This window comes from Poromitra crassiceps (assembly GCF_964638095.1).
Source record: "Poromitra crassiceps genome assembly, chromosome: 2".
NCBI lineage: Eukaryota > Metazoa > Chordata > Actinopteri > Beryciformes > Melamphaidae > Poromitra > Poromitra crassiceps.
The window spans coordinates 72802815-72815127 of NC_139624.1; the positions used below are offsets into that span (position 1 = coordinate 72802815).

General features: G+C 45.4%; 1 protein-coding gene across 2 annotated transcripts in view; it reads right to left on the minus strand.

Annotated features, from left to right (window-relative positions):
* stau2 (staufen double-stranded RNA binding protein 2) overlaps nt 1-12313 on the minus strand; it is a 260599-nt gene that overhangs the window by 196660 nt on the left and 51626 nt on the right. The window lies entirely within an intron of this gene.

Here is a 12313-nt window from a genome sequence, read left to right on the forward strand (position 1 = left end):
GAGAGAGAGAGAGAGAGAGAAAGAGACATAATGGGAGACAAGGGACAGGAGAAGCGAGAGAAAGAAAATGAAGGCCTTTAGTTTGTGGGATTATCAAAGCGAGCCCAAGACAGTTTGATAGCTGTTCTCCAATTCCAGAGTTAAAGCCGACAGTAGGTCAGCACACTTCTGATGGAATCATTGTGTGAGAACGCTGTCAAAATATCTGCATGTTCCTAAACAAAAACAAAAAAAATTACCTGCTAACCCACAAAAAAAAAAGAAGAAGAAGAAGAAGAACATAGTAGTTGATGAAGTTGGTGTCTGTGCTTTTTGGCTCATTCCGAGCTGCTTCAGCCCTGTAAAGGTGCGTTCACACCGACCTCTTAAAGTTTTTCACTGGCATCGAGTTTACAAACAAAGTCAATGCAAACGAGCGATTGAGCGTATATTCGCCCGGGAGAAGAATCGCTGGGTGTCCGAGCGACAGAGACAGAGCGATAGGGCGAAAATTTGCTCGTCGTCCGAGATGAAATATCCCAACTCGAGCGAAATTTCGCTGGCATCAGTCGCTCGCTGCTCAGCGCTGATTGGCTGCCGTGTGATCACACTGGCTTGGTACAAACCGCTGGTTTATTGTGTGGCAACAAACCGCATTGACAGCTGATTTGACAGGCTGACAGGAAGTGAAGTCTGTACTACCGGTATAGAGCTTGCGTTAGGAGCACGCTGATAGGCTTAGCTTGTAACCAACTACGGTGGCTCGTAGTGGACAAACATCATGACATTGCGTAACGTTATAGCCCCCCGATGTCTGTCAATTCTTGTGCCGATTTGAACACAGCGACAGAGCGATTCCAAAGGGTTGAATCGAGCGACAGAGAGGAAAATAAATATCTCGGTGTGAACACAGCTTAAGCAGAGATGGATCTGTGCCTTGTAAAGAAAAGGGAAGGGAGAGGCTAGTTATTAATGTTCACACGGGTCCCAAATTAAAGGCCCACCACTTCATCAGGGTCAATTACATCACAATAGGCTGCTGGCCGGCCACTTGACTGATGTGTTGCTATTGGATCTCAGCGCGGGGACGCCAGACAAAGCACGGGCACATATATATCCTCTCCTCTTTCTTCTGGCCCGAGACATAGATTCTCCTCTCTTTCTCTGGGCCCTGACAGAGCGGGGGGACTGGGTTGTCACCGGGGCAGATTTAGGGGGCTGCAAGTCTGTGTGTGTGCGATACCCCCCCCCCCTCCTAGGTCAGGGTGCAGAATGGCTTGGGAATGTCTGCAGCACAGTCGAGCAGGAGGGAAACGAGAAATAGTGAGAAATAGTGGGAAACTGGCAAAGCCCAGGAAGAAGGGAAGAGAAGAATCCAAACATTTTTTTAATCTCTGCCTCCCTTTCCTGGAATGGTGACTTGACCAAAGTCCGGTGCCAGAATGTGCTCGGAGACAGCTGACGTGTTCATGTTTGGTCCAAGGCATTTTTCGCCTTTTTTACGAGAGAAGCAAAATCAATAGTGAGTGCAATGTGGTGGAGGTTTATTTCACGACATGCCGGAGATAATTAAAACAAGCTTGACAGAACCGCAGTTATCTCTTCGCTAACTGTATAAACACATCTATTCATTTGCAGCTATTCCAGAACATCTTATTTGGCATTGCAAGCAGCAGTGGTGGAGACGTGGGATTTAACACCAGATTGAGTGCATGTGGGGATTTGGGGTACAAGGACAACCTCAACAATGTGAGGCAGGGGGGGGGAAAAACCTTACTGCATAACTTACTGCTCATATTGAAGGCAAGTACGTTTTGTCCTTCTTCTCTAGATTACATCAGGAAAATTCCTCCGTGACTGTAGAAAACGTGGTGGAGAATGGAAGATAAATTGTATCCACAAAAATGCTAAAATATGTGCAGCGTGTGCTCCAAAACAGTGGCACGTTTACTGAAGCAGCTCTCAACTGGATTAGTTGATCAAGTTGTCTTTTCCTAACGCAACCATAGCTGACCCAAATATCTCAACAGACGGATGGTAATAATGAGTTCAGTATTCTGTCGTTGAAGCCCCAATCATCTATCTTTTGCTTTCCGGACCAACAGATACTGACTTGAGCTGCGAAACCTATACTGTAGGTACTACGAAGTACTACAGAGAAGTTCTATATGAGGGATCAGCCAAGCATTTTGGTAAACAAACCGCGTCACTGGGTGGCAATGGCAACTTACAATACAACAATACTGGTGTTGATAGTGTTGACAGTAATAGAAGATGCCAAATCATTCAAAACAATAAGCATTTTGCTTTTAGGAGCATCGTGCCAGCTGTTCCAAAACGTGTCAACGTGTGTCGTTGCCTGGGAGACGCACATCCCATAATACAACTGTTCGCATCGCATCCCATAATAGTATGATGATGCTTGGGATGCCATTGCGAACATAGATGCAAACAGGTTAGCTAAAAGTTTAGCGTCGCCAGCGACGGCCCCCACCGTTGCGGTCGGGGTATGTTTCGAAATCCCTCCAGGCCTGAACATTTTCCTAGGGGAAACTGCATACGCTATATTAAGAACAACTGTAGCACTTCCGTATTCCTATGATGCAGCGCACAGTATCCCTCTGCAACAGCATGTTTCTCCTGAGGAGTAATGCCATGGCGTGCGCAGCATGCGGAAGTGCTACGGTTGAGAAGATGTAGTGCCAAAGGAAAGGGAAGGTAAAGTGCTGAAGATGTTAATATAGCATACACTTAAACGGATATTGATCTGTTTAACTGGGCCTTCTTTTAGTTGGCTAAAATGTGTTTTGTGATCAATGTAAGATGTAATATATCTTATTGTGGCACTGTATGTTTTGTTATACTGTGAAAATGGAAAATGAATAAAAATAATTTAAAACTAGAACGACCGCACCGCGGATATATGCGCTCTCCGCCAACAAGTGAGCAGTCCACATGCACGTCTGTCCAGACTTTGAGCCAAATGTGAAGAAATTTCGTCAAGGTGTTACTGAGATAATGGCATTAGCGAGCTTGAAAATGGCATTCGTGAGGTCACAGTGACCTTGACCTTTGACCACCAAAATCAGTAATCAGTTCATCCTTGAGTCCAAGTGGACGTTTGCTGCTGGCACCGTCCACGCGGCTCTCTACTCCTCCAAACTGGGGGCACACTGACTGGGCTCGAGAGGTAACATACTGACTAGATAAGTAGCTCATACAACCCCCTCGTCAAATCAGCCAAACTATCCATTTAAAAGTGTGTGTCGATTAGACGCGACAGTATCTTGAAAATATGGTTGGGACTAAACTAATTAATTCAAGAAATCGTGTCCATCTAATTTAAAGTGATACTACGGAAGATGTTCATGTAAATAAATGTCTGTTAAGTCACTATCTATCTGATAGTGACTTAACACAATGGTGATTGAGCATATGGCCCAGTGATGGAAGCCTTTGCATTTTCAGTATTGCAGCATTTATGAGCTTGGTGTCTGTGGTGACACAGGGTGGGCGGAGCTAACACAATAGACTCACTCTGTAGGTTACTGTATGTTCACAGGGTGGGCGGAGCTAACACAATAGACTCACTCTGTAGGTTACTGTATGTTCACAGGGTGGGCGGAGCTAACACAATAGACTCACTCTGTAGGTTCCTGTAGGTTCACAGGGTGGGCGGAGCTAACACAATAGACTCACTCTGTAGGTTACTGTATGTTCACAGGGTGGGCGGAGCTAACACAATAGACTCACTCTGTAGGTTATTGTATGTTCACAGGGTGGGCGGAGCTAACACAATATACTCACTCTGTAGGTTACTGTAGGTTCACAGGGTGGGCGGAGCTAACACAATATACTCACTCTGTAGGTTACTGTATGTTCACAGGGTGGGCGGAGCTAACACAATAGACTCACTCTGTAGGTTACTGTATGTTCACAGGGTGGGCGGAGCTAACACAATAGACTCACTCTGTAGGTTCCTCTAGGTTCACAGGGTGGGCGGAGCTAACACAATAGACTCACTCTGTAGGTTACTGTATGTTCACAGGGTGGGCGGAGCTAACACAATAGACTCACTCTGTAGGTTACTGTATGTTCACAGGGTGGGCGGAGCTAACACAATAGACTCACTCTGTAGGTTCCTGTAGGTTCCTGACAACTCTTGTGTGAAGTAGGATAACAAGCTACTTTTCGCCGGTCTCTGCTAGCATTACAGGTGGTTACTATGGCCGAACAAACTGAGTAATAATGTCACATAATAACACTGTTTGGATCACACGTGCAATTACCACTCATCGCCAATAGGTGTCACCCAAGAGAACAAAAATGAAATCTTCTGTATTATCACTTTAAGGTGGCTAGGCTAGGAGGTAACATTTTGAGTTGTTTCCCCCCCAAAATAGTCTAGTGGCTACAGTGGACAGACCCCAGGAAGAATAGTCTGAGTAGTCAGACTAATGGGGATCCATAATAAACAAACAATAAACAAACACATCTACACTGCGAGTACTGCCGCCTCTCTACTTTAGAGTCCCAAACGGCCCGGCTTAAGGTGAACGTATAAAAACCAGAGAACTCTTTTCAACACGTGTAAAACTGCCATTTCTCTTCACAAAGCCCCACTCCCTTCCTTCACTCTTCTCACGTCTGCCCCCGGTCTCCTGCCCGGCTGGCCTAACAATGAGTCAGCGTTTCACTCCCAGAATTCCTGCAGGTCCTCTGCCGGCCCACAGCCCTCCTTCTCATCCGTCTCCTCTCAGCTCCTCCTGGCCACGGGGGCCTTCCCGGGCGGGCGGGGCCTGCCTGGCCCTCGCACGTCAAGTGTAGCCCCAGGGTCTCAGAGGACATGCCAAGTGCAACATGGGCTCCGGCCAACAGGGCTGAGCCGGGCTGGGAGCAGCTGGGGCTGGAGCACAGGGTACAGGTGCAGAGAGAGAGAGAGAGAGAAAAGAAAGAGAGAGACAGAGAGAAAGGGAGAGGGGGAGTGACAGAGATTAAGAGAGAGAGAGAGGGAGGGAGGGAGAGAAAGAGAGCGGGAGATGGAAGGAGGCCTGTGGGAGACCCTACTCTACAACGTGGGAAAGTAGTGGCTTACACACAAGCAAGTGAGCCAAGAACACAAGCAAGCATACACACACACACACACACACACACACACAGACTCGCTCACTCAAACACACACACACACACACACACACACACACACACACACACACACACACACACACACACACACACACTCACTCACTCAAACACACACAGACACTCACTCTCACTGAAACACAGACACCCACTCACTCGCACACACGTCAAAATCAGGCAGGAAAAGCACGTCGGTGCACCGCGGCCAATACAAAATCATCACACGCTGGCCGGCTCTGCCTGTTCTGTGTTATCAATTATTATTATTATTATTATTATTATTCACATTATTATCATCATTATTATTATTATTATTACAAAGAGGGTTCTAGACCAGGACATCTGGTGGGAGGGTGTGGAGACTGGCGAAAGGGTAAGAAAGAACCACCACAGTGTGTGTGTGTGTGTGTGTGTGTGTGTGTGTGTGGTGTGATTAAAGGACGAGTGACTGAGTGAGAGAGAGAGAACACACTGACCGATACCGTAACTCAATCAGAGGAGGAGTCATCAGCGTTCAGCAGTGAGTAATAAAGTTGACTTTGAAGGCAGCAGCTTCCCTGCAGCTCTCTTTAATGTGGGCCACATTGGTTAAGACTACCATTTCATCTTAATCATTCAAAGACACACACATGCGCGAACACACACACACACACACACACACACAGACGGGACACGCACACATTCAAACACACACACATGCGCGAACACACACAGACGGGACACGCACACAGTCAAAGACACACACATGCATGAACACACACACACAGACACACAGACAGGACACGCATACATTCAAAGACACACACATGCACGAACACACACACACAGACAGGACACGCACACAGTCAAAGACACACACATGCACGAACACACACACAGAGACACACAGACAGGACACGCATACATTCAAAGACACACACATGCACGAACACACAGACACACAGATGGGACACACAGTCAAAGACACACACATGCACAAACACACACAGACACACAGACGGACACGCACACATTCAAAGACACACACATGCACGAACACACACAGACACACAGACGGGACACGCACACAGTCAAAGACACACACATGCACGAACACACACAGACGGGACGCACACAGTCAAAGATGCTGGAGTCATTCAGCCCACACACAGTGAAACTAGGAAATGGGAGATACGCCGTTGCAATTAACGTTATGACACAACAGGCTAGCAACCATTTTCTCCTGTGGCATGGAAAAATATCTCCTCTCCATTTTTTGAAGTGCTTGCCTTGCATGGGAAAAAAGGAGCTAATCCCCTCCCATTCGATATGGTACATTTGTTCTTACAGTCACCAGCCTACCTCTCATCCTCTACCTTGAAGTTTTTAATTATTTACTGGCTCATTTGACATCCAATGAAGACCATTCACAAGAAAATACTGCAGCAGACAGAGCTACTAAATTCCCCCATTGCCTATGCTGTAAGCCCAGAGCAGCAAGAAGGTTTCTGCAAAAGACATTCCATGTCATGTAGATCATATCGATATATACAGTTCATATGATAGAATATGATAGAAAAAAGATCACACTTAAATTAGGGATGGCATTTCTAGCAAAAATACTAGTCAAAATCCGCCTGGCCAAAGTCAACTTTTCGTCAAAATTCGCCCACCATTGTTTATTTTGGGTTTTTTGCGAGTCACTTGGTTTGACCAAGTAAAAAATAAATGTATAAGCATTTTATGCAAAGTCTATGGAAAAATGAATGGCGGATGAAATTCCATGGACAGTGAGAGGGGGTGACCTTGGGACTTTTGCCAATAGGCAGCCAGACCTACGTTAGCTGTTAGCAACGTTAGCATTAGCGTAGTGCCGAGATGGCTCAGGGAACAGTAGACAGAATATCAGCTTTTCTTCATGCAGTAACAAGCCTTGAAACCTTTTCCTTGTGGCTGAGTGTTGCTGTAATATAGACAGTTTAAGACCATTTCTACTACATTTCTAGTGTTTCTAGAGCTACTGGGTGCTGCACTGCTGTCAGCTGAGCCTAGAGCCGTTCTGCTCCAGTGAGCACTGCACAGCTCTGGTGCGCAGCTCCTACGGCAACATCACAAGGACAAACGGTGTCATTCTTAATGAGACAGGAGCGGGGTACTTTTTTTTTTTTTAATAAATAATAATAATAAATAATAATAAAAGTCAATCTTGATAATAAAAACGATTATTCGAAAATTCGAAATTCATTGCCCATCCCTAACTTAAATAGCCTAGTATCAAATGATATGATATAAAGTACATCTTATTCAAATGTAACATGCCTTTTCATGACTGGACTCCCCTTAGCTGCTTCTTTACGGCTAGGTATGAAGTCCTGCTCTGTTTCTGTAGTTAGTGTTAAAGGGCAACTCCACCCAAAAACAACGCTGATTTATTTTGCACGTGATCTCAGACATATCCGGAAACTGTAAACCGTTTTGCAGGCGTTCATTTAATTTGACGGTTATTGAGAGTTGATTTGAGTTAAGTTGTGGACCAGTGATGTCGTTCATGCACAAATGACATCACTGGTCCACAACTTGACTCAAATCAACTCTCAATGATCTCTCAATCAAACTAAATGAATGCCTGCAAAACGGTTCACAGTTTTCGGATATGTGTGAGATCACGTGCAAAATATATTGTTTTTCGGTGGAGTTCTCCTTTAAAGCTCAGAAACATCGGGCAGACGACAAAGAACTAGCGGCAACAACGGCTGACTGTTGCGTCGCCTCACCTCACCTGTGTTGGGGCCAAAACGTTACACTTGAAGACTACAGCCAACGGTCAAATTAGCACGTATGTTCTACAATACAAACCAGATACATGAAACGAAGCAGCGTTTGCCTACTATAGACACTGCATGAAATAGGCCACGCCCATCACGGGGGAAAGCTCTCCGTTCACTTCCACACACCAGCGTCATATTCTTTGAATTAAACACAGCGTCATATTCTTTGAATTAAACATAGCTAAAAGCTGTTGTGTGGTGGGCTGCACAGACAACAAATGTAAGAAATCGGCAGTTAAAGTTTTTTGTACTCCAGAGCAAAACAAGGAAGCCATTGAGAATTGGCGAGAAGAAAAATGTGGATCTAGCTGTCAAGAAAGTAAGTTGGAGTTGTCTTCAAGTCAAGTCAAGTTTATTTGTATAGCCCTAATTCACAAGCATGTCCCAGAGGGCTTCACAGAGAATATGTCTAGCTAATTCTAGCTGACACAACAGTAGCAAATTACAGAATAAATATAACACATTGAACAATTGATAGAGAAATATAGAAAATATAGAAATATAGGATAGAGCAGAGGAGAGAGCAGGAGAAGGGAGGAGAGCAGGGGGAATGTGAGAGAGTGATGGGGTGGGGAGGGAATGGGAAATGTTGGAGAGTATAGGAGGTGGGGAAGGAGCAGGGGAAGGGGGAAAGAGGAGAGAGCAGGAGAGCGAGGGGATGTGGGGGAGAAGAGAGCAGGGAGAGGGAGGAGGTGGGGAGAGAATGGGAGATGTGGGGGAGGAGAGAGCAGAGAAGGAGAGGTGGGGAAAGTAGCAGGGGAAGGGGGAAAGAAAGAGAATGGGTGCCATGCTTTAAAATGGAATGGGTGCCATGCTTTAGAAAAGTGGAGGGGGGGGGGGTTCGGGAACGGGAGGAGGTGGGGGGGGGGAGTAGGGGGAGTATGGGAGACTATATGGAGAGAACAGGGAAAGGAGGGCTAGCTGACACAACAGTCTTCCGTATATACGATCTTTGTGTGCAACACGCGACCATGCACGTGACATAGGAGAACGCCAGGATTGGGGGGGTGGGGGTTGTTTTCCCCCGTTTTGGGCGTGGTTTCTGAATGATGACGTGCTCCGCAGTGTCTCTATTTGGATTTTCACACCACTTAAACGGTTTTGTAATATAGCTACTTCTAATTGAGAATATATCAGATAAGAAGTTGCAAATGGCACTGCGGTTGTCAGCCCTTGTCTGGTGTTTTACTTATGGAAGATGAATGGAAGAAGCGGAGGCAGAAACATGGTGAGAAACTGCACTAAATGGGTGATATATCATACAGCGACAGGCTCAATGGGCTTTCCTGAAGGCCATGTCGTTGTGAAAATATTTGTGGATTATAATGATCAGATGAGATCAAATAGGAAAAATGAGTGCATTCGTGCACTGCTTTGCTTAACCAGCTGACCAGCCAATCAGAGTGATTTCTCTCACCAACCGGCGATTCAACATCGTCCGAAAAAGCCGCCGACAAGGCCGCCGAGTGTCAACGGTGCGGGACACACCGCAAAGACTACGGCGAGAGACGCTCACCGACGGCACAGACATGGCCGATAGCCGAACATCAGCCCGGTGTGTCTGGGGGCTTTTTAGCATTACACAGTTGAGACACTCTGGGCCATATCTTACGCCCAAGTATCAGAGCAAATCTTTGCTAGTTTCTAGCACTCAAAAGCTCCCATTTTACTTTTAATTACCACTGGGTCAGTACATCAAAGACCACTGGGCCAGTACATCAAATACCACTGGGTCAGTACATCAAAGACCACTGGGTCAGTACATCAAAGACCACTGGATCAGTACATCAAAGGATGTGTTTCAGCAACCCGGTGTTAAACGGAAAAAAAATAAGATTTTGAATGCTAGAAACTAGCAACGATTTGCCCTTGCACTTGGGCGTAAGATGGCCCTCTGAACCATTTGGTGAGCTGTCCCCTCTTCTTGGACCTCCTCTTGTCCTGATATTTTCTTGGACAAATGCATGCACAACTGGTCTTGTGAACTCCACATAATGCATTTGTGGATGCTTTCCCCCCCGAAAGCATCTTGAATGACAGGATACATTTTTAGGATTAGTGACCCAAGTGGGAATTCGTCCCCTAACCCTCTGCTGTTCACTCGGTTTGTGTCATGCTCTATAACTGAGCTGTGCCGGACCACTGACTCCATGCTGTATATATTCTATATTATTCAGTATTTATTAACGGCTGTCAGACTGCCACGTATTACAGGCTTGAACAGTGTTGTTATAAGTATTGATATCGAATTCAGTGGATGTATGGTTTGATTTTTAATATTGACGTTTTGTTTGTAGGCCACTCGGCTTGCCTTCACAATTTGTGAAACAAAGGAATTGCTTTCATTTCTTTCTAAGTCCAACTACAAGTTTGAAGACAGAACGTTGAAATCAAGACAAATCGCTTCCAGATTTGACTGATTATGATCTCTCCATCAAATAATGAACTTTTCAGACATATCTCTGGTGCTGTCCTGGCAACATGAAGCAAACGTCTTCTTGGGCAGCGGTGGAGAAAGGATGTTTACAGTTAGTGCAGTTTACACAGTAATAACGCCATTTACAGTAACAATGTAATCTTACACCACAGCCTACCAGTTAATACATTTACAGTAACAATGTAATCTTACACCACAGCCTAGCAGTTTAAACACTTTTGATTTTGTCCACTGTAGAGAGGTTACAGCATCCTGATTCTTTGTATGAGGTGAGCATGGACATGGAGATGAATTTATAGTCTCTTAAGTCAGACTGTCTCTTCTACATTCTGCGAATGCAGCATCGGGACTTCCCTCTCTCATCGCGCATGATTTTCCCTGAGCTTCCCTTTCCGTTTTGACCAAGTTCTCCCAGCACGAATTACAGACGTTTTGCGGAAGCATTTTGAAAATTGCGAGAGCCAACCGTCTGTTTTAAGAGACTAATGAATTTGTCACTTGCCTACGTATGTATGCTTTATGATTTCTAGATGTAGAGAAAATAAGCACGTTATATCATGAATGAATGAAAAACAGGCGCAGGCTTCACTGTTGAAGCAGTCATTAAATGTTGATAATTCCTCCTTAGATGTGGCACATTGCTTATGTTTGGCCAAATATAAATCTATACTTTTATGGTGTTAAAGTCGAGCTGAACCCAAAAATGACTTTTATTTTCTTTAAGTTCAAATACCTGGGTCAATCAAATCTTCATTTCAGGATAATTTTCTCTTCCAAATGAAGTAGAAAATGGCGCCTAGTGCCTGTCATCTGGCAGAATTCCTATCCCATAAACTCACTACTAACTTGGCCAATTGTTAGAAACATGAACAAAAAACAAAAACTATAATCTCTAAGAATGCAAAGAAATGTAACTGGCTCGTTAAAACGCGCATTCCAGGGATATCGTATTTACAGCAGCGATAATGGCGCGCGCATCCGAGAGCTTGGTTGTCAGGGGTCGCACTTTCGGAGATTCCAGGCCGACGTGCTGCACTCTCCGCTCGGCAACACGAAGGCAGCTGGCTGCCTCGCGTCACCAGGCTCTTCCCGAGGGGAGCGCCACAACACACTGAATCCCACTCGATTTGGAGGCGGAACACGCCAGGATTGGCCAAAGCCCAATCCAGTCCCCAGACTTGTCAAATAAAATCATCGACATGATACTATGACCCGCCTCTCAACCTGTCATCTTAGACAAACTATGTTTTCAGTCTGAAACGGACTCATATGCACGTGACGAACGGGTTCACTTCAACTTTAATTGATAAGACAGTGGGTTGGCAGTTATGATAACTATACATTATAGTTCTTTCTTTATGTAAAAAAAAAAAGAAAAGAAAAGAAAAGAGAACAGCTCCCGCAACTTAGCCATTGTCAAGACTTGATGTATTTTGCTCAACAAAAGATGAGCCAGAGGCCCAGAGAGCAGAGATGGATGCTGCTGTGGGAGACTGAGACCTGCAGGGCTGACCCCTCACTGGGACAGTCCCCTTTCAGACCGGGGCCAAGTAGGGCGCTACTCAACCGTAGGACTACAACAACATTATACACAACCTCAGTCTCACACATGCACGCATACACAGTTCAACCAGTGTTTCCCTTACCATTCTACAGGCCTGGTGGGCCCGCCAGGCCAACGGCGCCCCACCAGGCCAGATTTTTTGTTTGTTTGTTTGTCCCCCCCCCCTGCTCTCCCCAAAATGTCAATAAACCTTTATGGCATATTATTACAATACAACAATACTGGTGTTGACAGTGTTGACAGTAATAGAAGATGCCAAATCATTCAAAACATAAAGGGCTCTATCTTCCCAAAAGCGCTATTTTAGCGTTTGCGCTCGTTTAACGCCGTGCGCAATGCAAATTGGGGGCGGACACAAGCGCATGCCTGTGATAACTGTACTGG